At 43.5% G+C, this 16,671-nt stretch overlaps 1 protein-coding gene and 1 pseudogene across 1 annotated transcript in view; one reads left to right on the forward strand and one right to left on the reverse strand.

The window, feature by feature from the left end:
• Positions 1-16,006, reverse strand: part of Htr1f (5-hydroxytryptamine receptor 1F) — a 142,832-nt gene extending 126,826 nt beyond the window's left edge. The window contains exon 1 of the mRNA XM_021185292.2: positions 15,778-16,006. The gene's annotated coding sequence lies outside the window, so the exon portion shown is untranslated. The remainder of the gene's footprint in view (positions 1-15,777) is intronic.
• Positions 2,618-2,722, forward strand: LOC115029647 (annotated as a pseudogene).
• Positions 16,007-16,671: the final 665 nt, after the last annotated feature.

Genomic DNA, 16,671 nt, shown 5'->3' on the forward strand with positions numbered 1-16,671 from the left:
TTCCTTCCTTCCTCCCTCCCTCCCTCCCTTACTCCCTCCCTCCCTTCCATCTGTCTGTCTTTCTGTCTTTCTTTCTGACAGTGAGACTCCTTGGCCAGGAGCTCACCAAACTGGCTAGGCTAGCTATTCAGTAAGTCCCAGTGATCTTCCAGCCTCTGTCCTGCCCACTGCTGGGATTACAAACTACTTCACCACACTGTCAGGCAAAACAAAACAAAACAAAACAAAACAAAACAAAACAAAACAAAACAAAACAAAACACAAAAAGCCTGAGTTCTGTGAATAGTTCTAAGGTCCTCATGACTGCAATGTAAACTTACTGAGTGAAGCATATTCCTAGTGCCTCATGAGTACCTTACATGTGACAGTTGAGCTGATGAAACACACACTAAGGCGGGATGCAAGGAGGATGCAGTTCCTAGTTTCGAAGGCTGGAGCATAGATCAGTAGTTAAAAGGTGATTGGACCAAGTTGAAGTGATACATTGTGCACCAAGTTTAACCATTTGTCAGTCCTCACCTGCAAAGTGAACCATTTAATCTCTTAGGAGTCACGTCCCTCTTCTGCAAAATGAACATGATTAACCCTATCCTATAGGTATGATAAAGTATAATAGTATATTCAACTGCAGCTTTGAAACCCACCACACATGATTTTCTCATGATACTGTGACTGTACTCCTGGCTTCACAGGTAGGATATTCCAAATTCTTCTTGTAGTTATTCAGTTATTTTGTGTCCAGGTCAGGCGCTGCCTTCCCTTTTATGTAATGAGTTATCTGTTGGGGGTTGGTCTTATGCACTGTGTATTCAGATGCTGATTTTTGCAACCCAAGATCTAGCTACAGTCTGCACATGGACATTGTCATGAATATAGAAGACTCAATTGTATCAGTGCGGTGTAAAGAATGTTTCCTGGTTATTTTTGACCAATTAATAAGACTCTGAACAGCCAATGAATGGACAGAGGAGACAAAAAGTTTGGACTTCCGATCCCAGCCAGAGGGCCAACGGAGGAGTGCCAAGAGGAAAGAAACAGGTGAGTGTTAGGAGAAGAGCCATGAGGTGGAAGAAGGAGAAGATGGTTGCCATGAGATCTGGCATGAGGAGGAGTCACCAAGGGACATGAGGACAGCGAGCTACAGCAGAGCCTGCCACAAAGAGACTCAATGCAAGTAACTCAGGGCGAGTGGCTGGGAATTAGCTAGGTACCCTAAAGGATTAGAAATATCTGCATAGTTATTGTGCTTGAAGCTTGTTGAATAAATCAATAGATCTCCATCTCGATTATTTGGGAGCTCGCCAAGTTAGAAAAAACTGCCGCTTTTAAATTTCATCCTACAGGGATCTGACACTACTTCTGTATTCCACAGATAAACTAAAGCTTACTCTCTCAGAAAGCACAAACTTCCTTACTTTTCAATATGAATTTTACATATTTATATATGTGTTGCAATATTCATATATTACAGCAGATTAGTTGTCTCCAGACAAACATCGTATTCCTGCATGTGACATTGGGTTTGGTATGAGCTTCTTTAGTCTCTGTAGTATTGCTTATTTACAATTTACAAGTGTCATGATTAATTTATGTACTTTTAAATTAATATAACAATTTTAACAGATTCTTCTCTATGTCCTCAGGGTTTGAGGGTAGCAATGATGTTCAGTAAGAATTTGAATTTAGTTTTAATGGTAGAAGATACCTGGGAGGAAAGGAAATGCATGGAATTAATTGAGCTTAGTCTTGGTAAGTGTCTTTTATACATATTTTTTTGTCCAGATTTTAAGCCTTCATTCAAAGGGCCTTTCTAGGATTACAACTATAAGACAAAAATTAATTTCTTCTTATGTCTCAATAGGATTGACAGTGACCATTTGAACAAAATCAGGAATTAAAGAAGAGCCAACCACAGATGAGTTTCAGAGAAGGGTTCTTTGCCCACATGAATTCTGGACTTCTCTTGTCAATGATAAAAATGCCCCATCACATGCAACCCAGACTTAGTTACAAAAGGGAAAGGAGAAGACACCACTTCTTTCACTTCACGCCAGAGTGATAAAGATTGAAGGGTCCTTGGCTTGACAGACACAGCTGTCTGGCTTCCAACAAAGAGCAAACTGATGCTTGAATATCAGTGCTGCGTTGAAGAGGCTGCATTGGAGGCTGGCAGAGCCCTGACTGGTCTACTGTCCAAACCTACAGTTTATTACTGTAGAAAAGTCTCAAGAAGATGCAGAGAGCTCATTCCTTGTTACCCCTGAAACCAATGTATTAATGTAAATAAGATAAAATAAAAATCTTTTAGCAATTAAGTTGAAACTCAGAAATCTTGCTTACAAAGCTAACTAGAAAACAGTCTTGTATTATATATTTTATAAAGTATTAATAATGCCTCAAAAATCAAAGTATTATAAGATCAAAACATATGTATAGCATTCTCTAAGGAATTTTAAATATAAAATATAAATTTAAATATAAAATGCTGACACATAAACCTTGACCTTTTTAATGTACATGTACTAATCTCCACTTACATAAAATATTCTCTTAGGCCTTTATTCTATTAATTCTCAGTATACTAATACATTATTTACAAGATCAAAAACAATAAATACTTGCCCTTGGAGGTGTTGCAGGTGTAGCTGCTGTGTCACATGTGTGTCAATAGGTGGCAGAGCAGAGAGAGGATGACTGTCTGAATGCTTAGTAGCCTAAGATTCACCAAAATAGATAGTCTGAGACAACCACTAGTCTGGCACCAAGGGTCCCTGACAGGGAGCTAGCCTGAGATTGCCACTAGTCCAGTGCCTCACAGGCCTGAGGGTATAGACTGTGCCTGAGATGGTCTCCCTCAGGCCATTCCTGAGATGATCCAGGATACTCTGAGACCCAGGGCATCCCTAAGAGGGTGATGGAGAAACGGAAGAGAAAGAGAATGAAGAGAGGTGGAACTGGAGACTAATGTGAACAGCTGGTGATGCTACCCGGGACCACGGTGTGGTCCTGGCCCGTGCTTCCATGATGGAACACTTCTGGATCAGTGGCCTTGTAGTACCAGGCATCTGTTACTGCCAAAGGCCGGGGGTAGGGGGCATTACTGGTATGGACTGCTGCCTGGGAACCCCTAGGCAGCTGCCATACTCTGGAGAGAGGTACTGCACCCTGCAGGAGTTGCGAGTAAACCGGAAATGAGATGAGCATGGGGAAGTTGCTCCTACCACTCTCCTCCTGTGTGGTGACATGGATGAAATGTGATACCTTCCTCCCTACTCACACCTGTGGCAAGAGACCCACTTTTGCGATCTGCTGCAGCACTCTGGAGAGCAGATCCTGAACCTCACATGGGTAGTACAGTAGAGCTGGCTTGGGTTGTGGGGATTGTGGGTGAGCTGGCCTTGCCTCTTGTCTGCTGTGCAGTGGCATTGATGAGAGAGATCTCTTCCCCTTCCTTCTGTTCTCAATGCCAGTGGCAGGTGGGAGAGTTTGCCCTGAAGGGGGTAATGAGAGTGTAAGAGTTGGCACCGCCCCTTACCAGCTGCAGCATTTGAGAGAGTGGGCCTTGTACCGCACTGGACAGCATAGTGGAACTGGTGCTGGATGTGGGGTTTGCAGGTGAGACAGCCCTGAGTGCCTGAGCACAGGAGATCAAGCCCTGCCTCTTGTCTGTTGGACGGTGGTATAGAGGAAGGAGAGAGGCCGTCCTCCCTTCCCTTGCCATCTATGACATGTGGGAGCACTGGCTCTGGGGTCATGAGAGTGGGAGAACTGTCCCTGTCCTTCAGTGACTGCAACACATGGAAGACTGGGCCGTGCACCTTGCCTGGGCAGCAGGGTAGAGCTGGCCCTGGTTGCAGGCGTTGATGATGGGCTGGTCCTGAGGATGTGAGGGTGAGAGAGCTGGCAGGTTGGCCAGATCAGATACCACTCAGGCCCAGATCCAGGCTTTTTAATTGGCATACTCCAACATTTAACCTATCGATGAATTCCTACAGGGCATGAAGGGGCTCGTCCTACAGATCCATGACACAGGGCAACAACAGGATATTTAAAAGGAGTCTCAGTGAGGTTCCGGTATTGATACAATAGCAGAAGCCAGAGGCCTCGAACCAGACCCCACAAGTCATTGCAATGAACATTTGCAAGCAGAAAAGTACGGACAGAAGGGACACTGTGGGACACTCTGTGACACACTGCAGCTTCTCCCCGAGTTTTTTTCTTTGTTAGGGGGAGGTGGCAAGGGTGGAGGATGGTATAAGGGGGAGGGGGATGAGTAGGATTCGGAGATGATGTGAAACTCACAAAGAGCCAATAAAAACTTAAAAAAATAAGCAATAAAAAACCAAGCTTAACTATAGGCAGAGATTTCTGGAGGATGTAGAAAAATAGATATTCGTAAAAGATATGTATTAATAACTACTTATTTAATTGAAATATTTTGTTTAATATTGTTGAACATTATTTCCAAACAGATGAAATATTGTTGTTAAAAAGGTAGCCTTATATTCTCATTTTAAAAAGAATAGAATAATTATAGCAATCTCAGCTTCATATATATGAAATAAAAATAAATATATGAAATAAAATAAATAGTATATATATGAAAAAAAGGCTCTCAAACAGTAAAATGGGTTATTGAGAGTTTATGAAATTTTCTTCCCTTAAGGTTTTGTTATATAAAAGAACTGGCCATCTGGCTTGGAAATGTTAGGCACAGAAGATTGTGTGACAAAGCTTCTGTTTTTTTTTTTTTTCTCTTAATTTTATGAAAGAGTTTGAGAGAGCTGAAATGTCATAGAGACAGTCACCACTGCACAGAGAAAGAGAAAATGTGAGAAGGTTTCCAGAAACTCACTCCCACCCTAGGGTGACTGTAACACATTTGGTGACATAGTTTGTTGATAGATCCCTGAGGAGGCTTTCTTGGACACTCTTTATGCAAAGCTCAGGGCCTCATCCCCTCTGACACTAAGATCAAAAGGCTCAGTCCTCTCCTACAGGAACTCCCTGGCCTAGCTGGAGCGAAGAGAAAAGCAAGTAAAACAAATATGAGCAGCACAACACAGAAGCTCATGAGAGATTCACAGACAGAAGGCTCGTGAAGAAAGTGCTCGGGGAAGGAAAACAAGACAACTTAGTTCTGGCAAATGACTAAGTCTGGCATGACGGGCGATGGAGCTGAATGAGGAATAGAGAGGGCCCTACAGGGCAGAGGAATGCTGTCTTTGAGATACACTTGATGGGCGGGCGGGCAAGGTAGTACAGAGACATACTGTAACCATGGATCAAATTTAATCCTAAAATTCAGTTGGTGGAAATATGGGAAAATGACACAAGGGGACTAGGCACAATTCAGGGAAGTGACTGGGAAAGGTGGTGGTAAAAGGATCTTGGCACCTTGAGTTAAATTCAGTAATGGGTACTTAGGAGAGTAGAGGAGATTCAGAGGGCATAGAGGTAGACTGGCTGACTTGAGTTTAGGGAGAATTGAAGGAGGGAATCTGGGAGTCTCTTTGATGAGATACAAGTGGCTTAAATGCTTGAACAAGTAAGAGGAGTACAATTATGAACCTATAGGCTGGGTTTGGAGGTCATCAGTCTGTCCGTAGTTTGATTTGCAGTAGTTTTAACTTAATGAGGTTTGTGGTAGACAAACAGAAGACAGGGCATTTTACTCAAATGTAAGCCATGAACCATTGGTGCTCAGTGTAAATACTTCTCCCAGAACTGACACTGTTAAAAACCAGGGAACTTCCTCTCTTGTGAATTTTCTTGATTATTGTACTACACTTCCAGTTTTGTGAAACATTTTTATCTTCTGCTAATTTTCCTTCTTAGAGTAAAAGAAAAAAAGGAGTCAGGTTTAATTTCAAAGCTTTTAGCTGATACTAAATATATGAATAAAACCAACAGAAGTAATATGTCTTTCTTTCTTATGCTTTGTTCTCAGCAGTATCAGTTTTCCATGAATAATAATGGTAGGAATTTTATTTTTTATTTATATATCAAAAGATTACTAAGTTGAAGGAGAAATTAAGAAGAACCAATGAAGGACTCAGCTATGAAAACTTAGAAAGTAGTTTCTATCAGCACCTGAGATATCTTCATCAGAAATATAAGATTATTATGTGGGAAATCATCATCCCTGACCTCAACATACAGAGCAACAGTGATAAAAACCACATGGTATTGGTATAGAGACAGGCGGGTAGATCAATGGAATAGAATTGAAGACCCAGGAATGAACCCCACACCTATGGTCACTTGATCTTTTACAAAGGAGCTAAAACTATCCAGTGGAAAAAAGAAAGCATCTTCAATAAATGATGCTGGTCTAACTGGCCATCTAAATGTAGAAGAATTAAAATAGATCCAAATTTATCACCATGCACAAAGCTCAAATCCAAGTGGATCAAGGACCTCAACATAAAACCAGATACACTGTCTCTAATAGAAGAGAAAGTTGGAAGAGCCACATTGCTACAGGGGAAATTTCCTGAACAGAACACAAATGGCCCAGGCTCTAAAATCAACAATTGATAAATGGGACCTCATTAAACTGAAAAACTTCTGTAAGGCAAAGAACACTGTCAATAGGACAAATCAGCAACCTAGAGATAGGGGAAAAAAAACTTTTCTAACCCTAAATCCTATAGAGAGCTAATATACAAAATATATAAAGAACTCAAGAAGTTAACCTCCCCCCCAAAATCAAATAACCCAATTTAAAAATGGGGTACAGAGCTAAACCGAGAGTTCTCAGCAGAGGAACCTCAAATGACGAAGAGACAACTAAAGAAATGTTCACCATCCCTAGTGATCAGAGAAACGCAAATCAATCCACCTCACACCAGTCAGAATGGCTAAGATGAAAAACTCAGGTGACAGCAGATGCTGGCGAGGATGTGGAGAAAGAGGAACACTCCTACATGGCTGGTGGGATTGCAAGCTCGTAAAACAACTTTGGAAAACAACTTTGTGGTCCTTCAAAAAATTGAAATAGTTCTACCTGAAGACCCAGACATACGACTCCTGAGCATATACCCAAAGGATGCTCTACCATACCACAAGGACATGTGTTCCACTATGTTCACAGCAGCCTTGTGATAGTCAGAAGCTGGAAACAACATAAATGTCTCTCAGACAAAGAATGGATACAGAAAATGTGGTTTAATTTACACAATGGAAAGCTATTCAGTATTAAGAACAAGGACATTATGAATTTTACAGGCAAATGGATGGAAATAGAAAATAGCCTGAGTGAGGTAACCCAGACCCAAAAAGACATGTACGGTATGTATTCACTGATAAGTGGATATTAGCTAAACGCTACAGAATACTGAAGATACAACCTACAGACCATAAGAAGCTTAACAAACAGGAGGGCTCAAATGAGAGTGCTTCAATCCCAGTTAGAAGGGTGTATAAAATAAGTATGGGAGGTAGAGGAAGGGAGAGAGGGACCTGGGCTTGAGAGTGGAGGGGGAGGAGAAAGAGGGGCAGGATCAGGTAGGTATAGGGGTTGGAAAGAAGCCCAGAGGACCAAGAGAATGAATGGAAATACTCAACTTCTAGGGGTGGGTGGTGGGGAGAGGACCCTCTAGAAAGTCCCAGAGACCTGAGAGGTGAGAGCCTCTCAGGACTCAATGGGGGTGACCTTTGCCAAAACACCCAACAGTGGGAAGAGGGAACTCTGAGGAGTCCACCTCTAGCAGTTAGCTAGGGCCCCAAGTGGAGGAATGGGTTACCAACCCACAGTCAAAACTTCTGACCAGAATTGTTCCAGTCTAAAAGAACTGTAGGGACAAAAATGGAGAAGAGTCTGAAGGAAAGGTTGTCCAGTGACTGGCCCAACTTGGGAAACATCTCATGGGGAGGTACCAAGGCCTGATACTATTAATGAAGACTTTTAGCAGAGGACTGCCTGGTCTGGCCTCAGTGGGAGAAGATGTGCCTAGGCCTTGAGAGACTGGAGGCCCCAGGGAAGGAGGATGCAGGGGGAGCACAATCTCAGAAGCAAGGGGGAGGGGAAATGGGGTGAGGAACTGTTGGGGGCGAGTAATGGCTGGAATGTAAATAAATAAAATTAATTATAATAAAAATAGGAATATACAATTAAAAATAGCCATAGAGAGAGGGGTGGTGGTAGCACACATTTTTAATCCCAGTATAGGAGGGGCAGCAGCAGGCGAATCTCTGAGTTTGAGGCCAACCTGGTCTACAGAGCAAGATCCAGGACAGCCAGGAATGTTACACAGAGAAACCCTGTCTTGAACAACAGCAACAACAATGACAATGACAACAACAACAACAACATCAACAACAACAACAACAGGTAGAGTGATGCTTGTCTGTAACCCAACATTTGCAAGGCTGAGTCCGGGGGATTGCTATGAGTTGAAGTTCAACCAGGGTTCATCCTCACATTCACAATAATTGGCATTCCCCATTTTATTTGGAGTACAGGAAGTCATCTTAACTGGTACAGTTTGTTAATGAGGCTGTCTCAGAGAGAGCTCCTTCTCACTTCATAGAACGGGTTTAGAGCGTCTTTTCATCATTTGCAATTTCCTGCAAATATCTTTATCGTCTGGAAAGAGAAACAATAGTTGTTTGTGTCTTCTGATTCTCTTGAAAGTTTGCTTTTTTGATTCTTAAGGATCATTGACCAAAAGAGACAAAGAACCAAGTGGAGAAGAGAGTTACAGACCACGGCCACTGAGGCGTGGAGAAGCAGTGGAGGAGGTGGATCAGAATGGTGCCATTTCTGCTTGAAAGGAAGAGATTGGATCTCAGAGCCTGTGAGAGAAGCCCCGATGGTTAGCTTTCTTAAACTCCATTAAGTAGTCCAAGGAGACAAGGTTTCATGGGGGTGGTGAGAGTCTAAGCCAGACAGTGAGGGGAAGGAAATTAATAACAAGATAGTGGCACAGTGTGAATTAGTTCCTTGTGTTCAAAGCTGGCTGACAAAGAGAAGACTGGCTAGGATTGTAGCTGAAGGGCTTAGCATCAAGTGAAGCTTCTCTGCTTGTCTGAGCCGTTTAAGCATGGGAAAGATCCCAGTAATACAGGTACACAATGGGATCACTAGTAAAGAAGAGACTAAAGTTTAGAGGGGGTTGAAGCCTCCGCCAAGATTATTGTGGACTTGGACTTGGAGGAGAGAGAAAGAGAGAGAGAGAGAGAGAGAGAGAGAGAGAGAGAGAGAGAGAAAACAGCTTAGCACATGAACTGACGGGCAGGAAGTGGTGAGGGAGATGCCTGCCTGAGGCTGCTCAGTCCCCTCAGTCAGAACAGTTGAGTCCTGCTGAGGGTGAAGGAGACAGGGGAAAAGGAGCTATTTTATAAACCAACTAAATCTCTAATGAGCCCACAAGCTGCTGGCCAGCTGCTAAGTGGCACTGGGGAGCGCCAAGCCAGGGTAAGAAAAACCTTGATGAGACACTTATGGAGGACAGAAGTAGGGAGTGGAGACTTTATGGAGTCCTCATCACAGTAACTTATACAAAGGACCCAGGTAGCCGAACGTAGGGCATGCTGGGCAAAGCACAGGTCCATGTATGAAGGTTTCTAGACAGTGCCTTTCTCAATGTTCCTAGCTAGCCATGGTAGCTCTTTTTCTTACAAATGTCTGGAATATCTCCCCTACAGCCTGCTAAAGGAATCTGCTTGGCTGTTGTCCTTTTCATTATTATTTTCTTTAAAGTCTGTTGTTCCTTCTGTTGTAGTTTAATTTAGGCAATAACCACTCCCATTTTAAAACCAAACCTCTATGGCTCCCCCCAGATACCTTTAATCTACCTTTTGAAAACTCAAAGACTTGCGCTATATATAGTACTCATTTTTTTCACCACCACATCTTTTCTTTCCTCTTATTATTTTAAATGACATGTTTCAGAATTATGCATAAAATTTTATTTAGGATTTTGAATAGGTAACTCTGTGCCTATAATTCAAAGGCATTAAGTGTTGCTCAGGGGCAGAACAGTTGCCTAGCAAGTGCAAGTTCCTGTGTTCACATACCAGAACTGAAAAGAATACAAAACTGAACAAAATAAAAGTCTCGGAGTATCCTGGAGGGCTAGGTGCATCCTTTCCCACTGAGGTCAGACAAGGAAGTCTATGTGCCAGGGTGGAGGTAGGGATGTGTGTGTGGGGCTCTGTCCAGCCAAAATATGCTCTTTGATTGGTGGCTTAGTCTCTGGGAGCTCCCAGGAGTCCTGATTAGTTGACACTGTTGGTCTATCTTAAGGGGTTGCCATTTCTTTCAGGGCCTTAGTTCTTCTTCCAAGTCTTCTATAAGGGTCCCTGACCTCCATTTAATGTTATATCTGCATCTATTTCAGTCAGCTGCTGGGTAGAGCCTCTCAGAGGACAATTAAGATAGGCTACCCCGGAGTAGCCCTACCCTCTCAGAGGTAAAGGGGATGGGGGATGGGGGATGGGGTGGAGGGACTTTGTGAGGGGGCAGACCTGGAGGGAGGGCAGCATTGGGGATGTAAATGAATAAATAAATGAACAAGAGAATAGAAGATGGAATAAGACTAGAAATTAAGTGTGACAGAAACTGTTCAAACGCATGGGGACTGGAAAACACTCTGGAACCATCATGGGCTATTGAAATTGAGGGAGGGAATTCTTTTAAGATTATAGAATAAATGGACCTTACTAGAATATCTGTGATACAGAAAAAAAAATGACAAAAAACGAAGCAAACAAAACAAAAGCCAGCCCTGTTTCCCTGATCCTCAGTTTCCATTACGCTCTCCCACCAACACCCCTGTCCTCCCTACAAGGAGCCAAACCATTGCTGGCTGCTGATTTGTTGGCAAGGTGTCAGGTATAACCTTATTTTTCTGTGTTAGTCATAATGCACAAAGTCTGATTGTTCTTCTTCATGCTGAATATATTTGGAAAATCTTTTTATCCCTTTTAGTCCATAGAAAGTTGCCTTAATAATTTTAATGCTGGATAGTTTTTCACTGAATAGATATTAATAATTTATTACGCTTTTTTTTAAATTGAGAAGCATTTATGTTTTTGCAGTTGTTTGCTCAACTCTGAAAAAAATATTAATTTACATAAATATAACTTCATGACAAAGAAAAATCCCTGGAATCAGAACCAGTAGGCTTACGACTTTTGTTCAGTGTTATGAAGCAATATTTAATCATTCATCATCATTATAATTTTGACTGAAATGACTCACATGAACATTGCTGGAAGTGCTATAACTGGAAGGGGGGGAGGGGTGGGAATATTATAAACATGGTACTCATATATGAGATTTTCAAAAAAGTAAACAAAGTAAAGGGTACCAGAGTGTGAGAATTTTTTTTTTTTTCAAATCTAGGCTACCTGTATACCCTAGCCTGATCTCAAGCTCTCTATGGGTTAGCCTTGATCTCAAAACCACCCTGTCTCAGCTGAGATACAGTTTGAATCTTGAATGTCCCCCAAGACATGTCTATTCCTTGAGGGCTACTGGGAGGCAGCACAATCTTGAGAATGTGGGCAGAGAAGAAATTAGGTCAGTGGTGATGTGCCCTTCCTTGAATGGGATATTGGCTCCCAATCTCTTTTCATGTCTGCTTCCACATTACCACAAGGGTTCCTGCTGTGTTTTATAAAAAGCTAAGAAAGGAATGAATATGCTTGGTGGAGGCACAGTATGGTGTGGGGGACAGGGGTGTCTTTGCAGCCTGTACTAAGGCACCCCTTTCCCCATGAGGTACCAGCCACTCGATGGTATAGTATAGAATACAATTTATTCAGGGCATGGGCAGAGGAGTTTGAGAGAAAGGCAGAGGAGAGGTGGGGAGGGGAATGTGGAGAGAGAGGGAGCAGGAGCAAGAGGAGAGAGCAAGAGCAAGAGAGTGAGGAGGGGGCAAGCATCCCCTTTTAGAGTGAGTCAGACACACCTGACTGTTGCCAGGCAACTGTGGGGCAGAGCCTAGACTAAATGCCAACAGCTCCCACCCTCAGTGATGGATGCACTGTGCTACATAGACCCAAAGCAACAGGGCTCAGCTATCAGGGACTGCAACCTCTGAAAATTGGTTTATCCTCAGTTATTTTTTTTAAATTTAATTTTATTTTAATTAGGTATTTTCTTCATTTACATTTCCAATGCTATCCCAAAAGTCCCCCATACCCTCACGCCCCACTTTCCTACCCACCCACTCCCACTTCTTGGCCTTGGCATTCCCCTGTACTGTATTCTCAGTTATTTTGATACAGTCACGGAAATTTGACTAACCCGAGGGTCATTTAAATTCTCCAATAATTCTTTGTCTTCACATCACTCAACCCTTCTGCAGCACTGGACATAGCTAGTAAGAACTTTCTTCCTTTTTAATGTATTTTTTATCTTTTGATGTCTCTGGTCTCACACATTTCTGCAGCTCTCCTGAATCTTCTGATTGCTACTCCCTAGTTTTCTTACCTTGGTCCTACAGTCTTCAATGTTCTGGACTGTTCTAGACTGTTTGATCATCTGAATATGTTTTCTTGTTTTCCCACTTGTTTTCAATGCCATTTATGTATGCGTGATTCATATTTTTATCTCAAACTCTAACTTTTCCTCTGAGCTCTGTCCCAACTACCCAGTGAAGCTTGTGTCAAGATGTCCATAAAGCCCGTAGAAAGGCTTCGTCCCTGCCAGTCTCCCACGTTGCCCAGCAGCGACTGTATTCTCCAGAGGCTGAACGCACACCCCTTGGCAGGAACTCTGATTCCTCTCCTCTGTCATCAACTGTACCAGTCTGTCAATTCTTGCTTCTTTTATCTCTGAATACATCCAAACCCCACTGCTTCTCACTACTTTCAGGGGTTACCCCTGGCTAAAGACTATGTTAAGCAACGTTGACAACCTCCTTGTGGGTTCTACCTCCCCACGGATGAGCTATGTGCCACAGTAAGGGTATCCTGGTAAAACACTTCCTGCCGAAAAACAAAACAAAACAAAACAAAACAACAACAACAACAACAACAAGAACAAAAAACCCTTTATTGTTTCCCACATACACAGAAACAAAGGGAAATCCCATACTGTGGGTTAAAAGGCCGCAAATCATAGCTGAGAGAAGATAAGACCCTGAAGGAAGTGGGAGGTTGTCAGATCCAAACAGTCTCAACTCTCAAATACTCAGGCGTACGCATTGATGTCATCTTGGCCATCTTATGTGCCTCCCTTGGCTCTGAAACATTTCTTGTTATAATTTCCAGTGGCTGGATCATTTCTGTGATAGCACAGGGGCCAAGGTTCTATGTGGGTCTGTGTTGGATGACTATAGATACCTCCATAGGGATCACATGACCTGGTAGCAATCATTGTGTCATTTTTTTTCTGCTCAAAAAGCATCGCTCCCTCTTATGAAATTGACAGTGAAGAAGAGAATCCTGCCATCGATTTAAAAATATTATGTTCAGTGACTCGAAGGATGGATGGCTCAGCAGTTAAAAAAAAGCACTAGTTGCTCTTCCAGAGGTCTTAAGGTTCAATTCCTAACACCTAGGTGGCAGCTCACAACCATCTGTCAATCTAGTCCCAGGGATTCCGATCCTCTCTTCTGCCCTCTGTGAGTACCACAAGCCCATTGTGAACAGAGATCCATGCACATAAAATAGATGTAAAAAAATGTGTCTGCTATGTCTTATGTTGTGTGTTTTGTAGAAATATCCTAGAGAGTGTCCTTCAAACATCCTTGAAATTGTTTCAGTGACAGCTAGCCATTTCAGAAGAGACCACTTTCGCTAGAAGAGAACTTTCAACATCTGTACTTTCCATGAAGATGGTTTAATGTTGGAAAGCCTATGGAAAAAAAAAAAACACATGTGCCAAATGTCTTGCGAAAACCAGGCCTTTCCTTACAGAGAGATGAGCTGTTGTGATCAGTTCTGTGGTAGCATTTATAAGAACAGCCTATCTAAGAACTCCTAACAAACAAGTTGAGTGTTTTTATTTATCTTAAAGAATAAAAAGAGCCTATTCAGCGCTCTGCATGGAGGCCCCCTGAGGAAGCAAGGGGCAACCCCTGCATTGTTCCTAACATCTTCACCCTAAATAAACAAAGCCCTTGGTGGTCTGTCAGAGTGGAACAGCTTGTGTGGTGCATATAGCCATTAGCTCTGCAATAAGCCTAAGTGGATGAACCTTGAACATATGACACATCAAGGAGTAAGTGGGAAATTTTACTAAAATTTCTTTGATAAAAATGAGAAACTAAGTTATATGGTAACTCTGGAAACTCATGACTAATACCAGGCAGGTACGGACAGCATTTGTCCAGAAACATCTTAGTTCTTTGAAGAACACCCTACACAAAGATGAAAAGACCACCTTTGAGCGAGCTCAGCAAGCAACAGTTTTCTTTATGGGACTGCAGGCAGGTTTGAGTAAGACCGGCAAAGGCAAGGACTACATCTTATGAGACAGCTGGGAGGAGCGATATTAGCACTTGCCCTCAAATTTACAGACTGGGGAGACGGGGGTCATTGAAAGCCACAGAGAAGGGCTGCTTCTTCAATCTCCCTCGGCTGTGTGGGATTGCCGTTCCCTCAGTGGAAGACAGCCAAGTTCCTTCTGCCTGTCTCCCCATAAACAGACATTTAGGGCAAATCACATGTGAATATCACCATATTGTTGATCACCAACTCTAGGCTCACAGATGTATATGTAAACGGGATAGAAATATAATTCATTTGAAAACATTTGGGGGTGGGTGGGTCTGGGTACTAGCACCTTTAAAATGCAGGTGAATGACAAGGTCTTAGGTCCTCCAGAAAAACTTGAGGGCTGGGCAGGCTACCTGTTATTCCTTCTCCAATGACCACCCTGCATCTTATCACCACCCTGTATTAATCACTGACGTCCTCAGGAACCACTTAGCTATAGGAGAAAACAAGTCTTTACCTCAGTGTTTTCTTCAGATGCGTGCCAGGACATTTCAGTCCATGTTCCTACCCAGTGGCCAAACCAAATTCTACACCGAAGGCAGCCCAACTGCCAAGCTCTGGGCATATGCTTGCTTCTCTCCTTTCTTTCATTCCTCACCCTTGGCATGCAGCTAAGGGTCTTTCAGCCCCTTTTGGGTACAAGCACCGGGAACAAGAGGATGGCCCCTCATTCTGCCATCCCTTCCTTTTCTTTGCCTATTGGTCCCTGTAAACAAGAAGAGACCAACAAATCTTTCCTAGGCAAGCCCCTGCAGCAGCTAGGGACTTTGTGGAGCTAGGTGAGGGTCTGTTTGGAGCTTTACCTCATCAGTCCCGACCCACGGGAAAGTAAAGTTGGAAAACTACCAACGCTTTTTCGTCTACACCTTCCCAAACTCCTACACAGATCTTATCATTTTCTGTTTGATCCATCTCCAGATATGACCAAGTGATGGATTCGATGACACTCCTGACCTCTAGTTGGGTTTCTGCACATCCTAGCTTCTATCCTTGGCAAGCTCACTGGATACCTGCACCCTCACTAGGGTGTTGGCGTCAAGGTCTGGAACCCACACCTCTCTCCCAGAGTCTGGGACCAGGTCCCTCCATGCACTGAAGACCACCTGCTCCACCCAGGATCCTGCTTTTCCCCCAAAGTTAGCCCTCAGGAAGCAGAGACAGCGAGCTTCAGTTTTTGCGGTTCCATCAAAGTAGCAGGGGGGAAGGAATTGTCACCCCCAACCCCTCCACCTCCGCCTCCAGGCCCGACCATCCCGTGCCTCCCACCGCTCGCCGCCCGCCGCGCGCTTTCCTGTGCCCAGGGCAGCTCCGCGTACTCACCAGAGCGAAGCTAAGGGGCTCTGGTCTCTAGCCCGCCGCGTTCGTTCTCCGGCAACAACAGCGCGTCCCGGCTGCTCTTGGTGGCGAGCTGACTGCGCGCTGCAGCTTGGGGCGCAGCTCTAGGGCGGGTTCCAGACGCCAGTCCACTCGAGGGCCGACGCCCCGGGAATCACCTCAGCACCTCGCTCTTCTAGCTTCTTCCACTTTTCCTCCTCCTCCCAGTGTCTTCTTTCGTCCCCTCCCTCTCCTTGGACTGATGCTTGGAGAAGGGAGGGGGAGGGAAAAAGTCCCGTCCGTTTAACTCCACTGATACCTTGGAGATTATCTGTTCGGGAAATCTGGAAATGACGCGAAGCACCTTTCTGCAAATAGCTTAAAGAAAACGATCTTGTTTCCCTTAACTTTTCATCCTTGGACGGACTCCTTCCTTCATTTGCGTCTTAAAACCTCTAAGGATGGGTGGAAATAAAGCGAGGGTCAGATGACGGGTACATAGGCATTTTAGGCAACAGTTTTGGAGAGTGCCTTAGTAGATGGCCCCGAGATCTGTTTACTCACAATTTCACAAAGTAGGCATTTCTTGGAAAAAATTAGAGTTGAGGGCAAAGGAAGCGGGGGTAGGGTGGGGTGGGGTGGTAAGGTACTGAATCAAGGTTGATTTTGTTTCTTTTTGGTGGTTCATGCCAGAGACATCTTGTAATAAAACTCCCTCCATTGCTTTCCCGGGATGTGACCTTGAAAGGGTATTTGACCTTTGCTGTTTTGCTGTTGTTTATCTCCCCTCCGCCTCCTTCTTCCTTCTTTCTTTCCACATTTGTATGTCATAGCTCTTTACAGGGGTTTCATCACCCTGCCAGGAACTGCCAAAATCTATCTTGACCTTGGAATGTGACT

This window comes from Mus caroli, chromosome 16 (genome assembly GCF_900094665.2).
Source record: "Mus caroli chromosome 16, CAROLI_EIJ_v1.1, whole genome shotgun sequence".
In the NCBI taxonomy this organism is placed as follows: domain Eukaryota; kingdom Metazoa; phylum Chordata; class Mammalia; order Rodentia; family Muridae; genus Mus; species Mus caroli.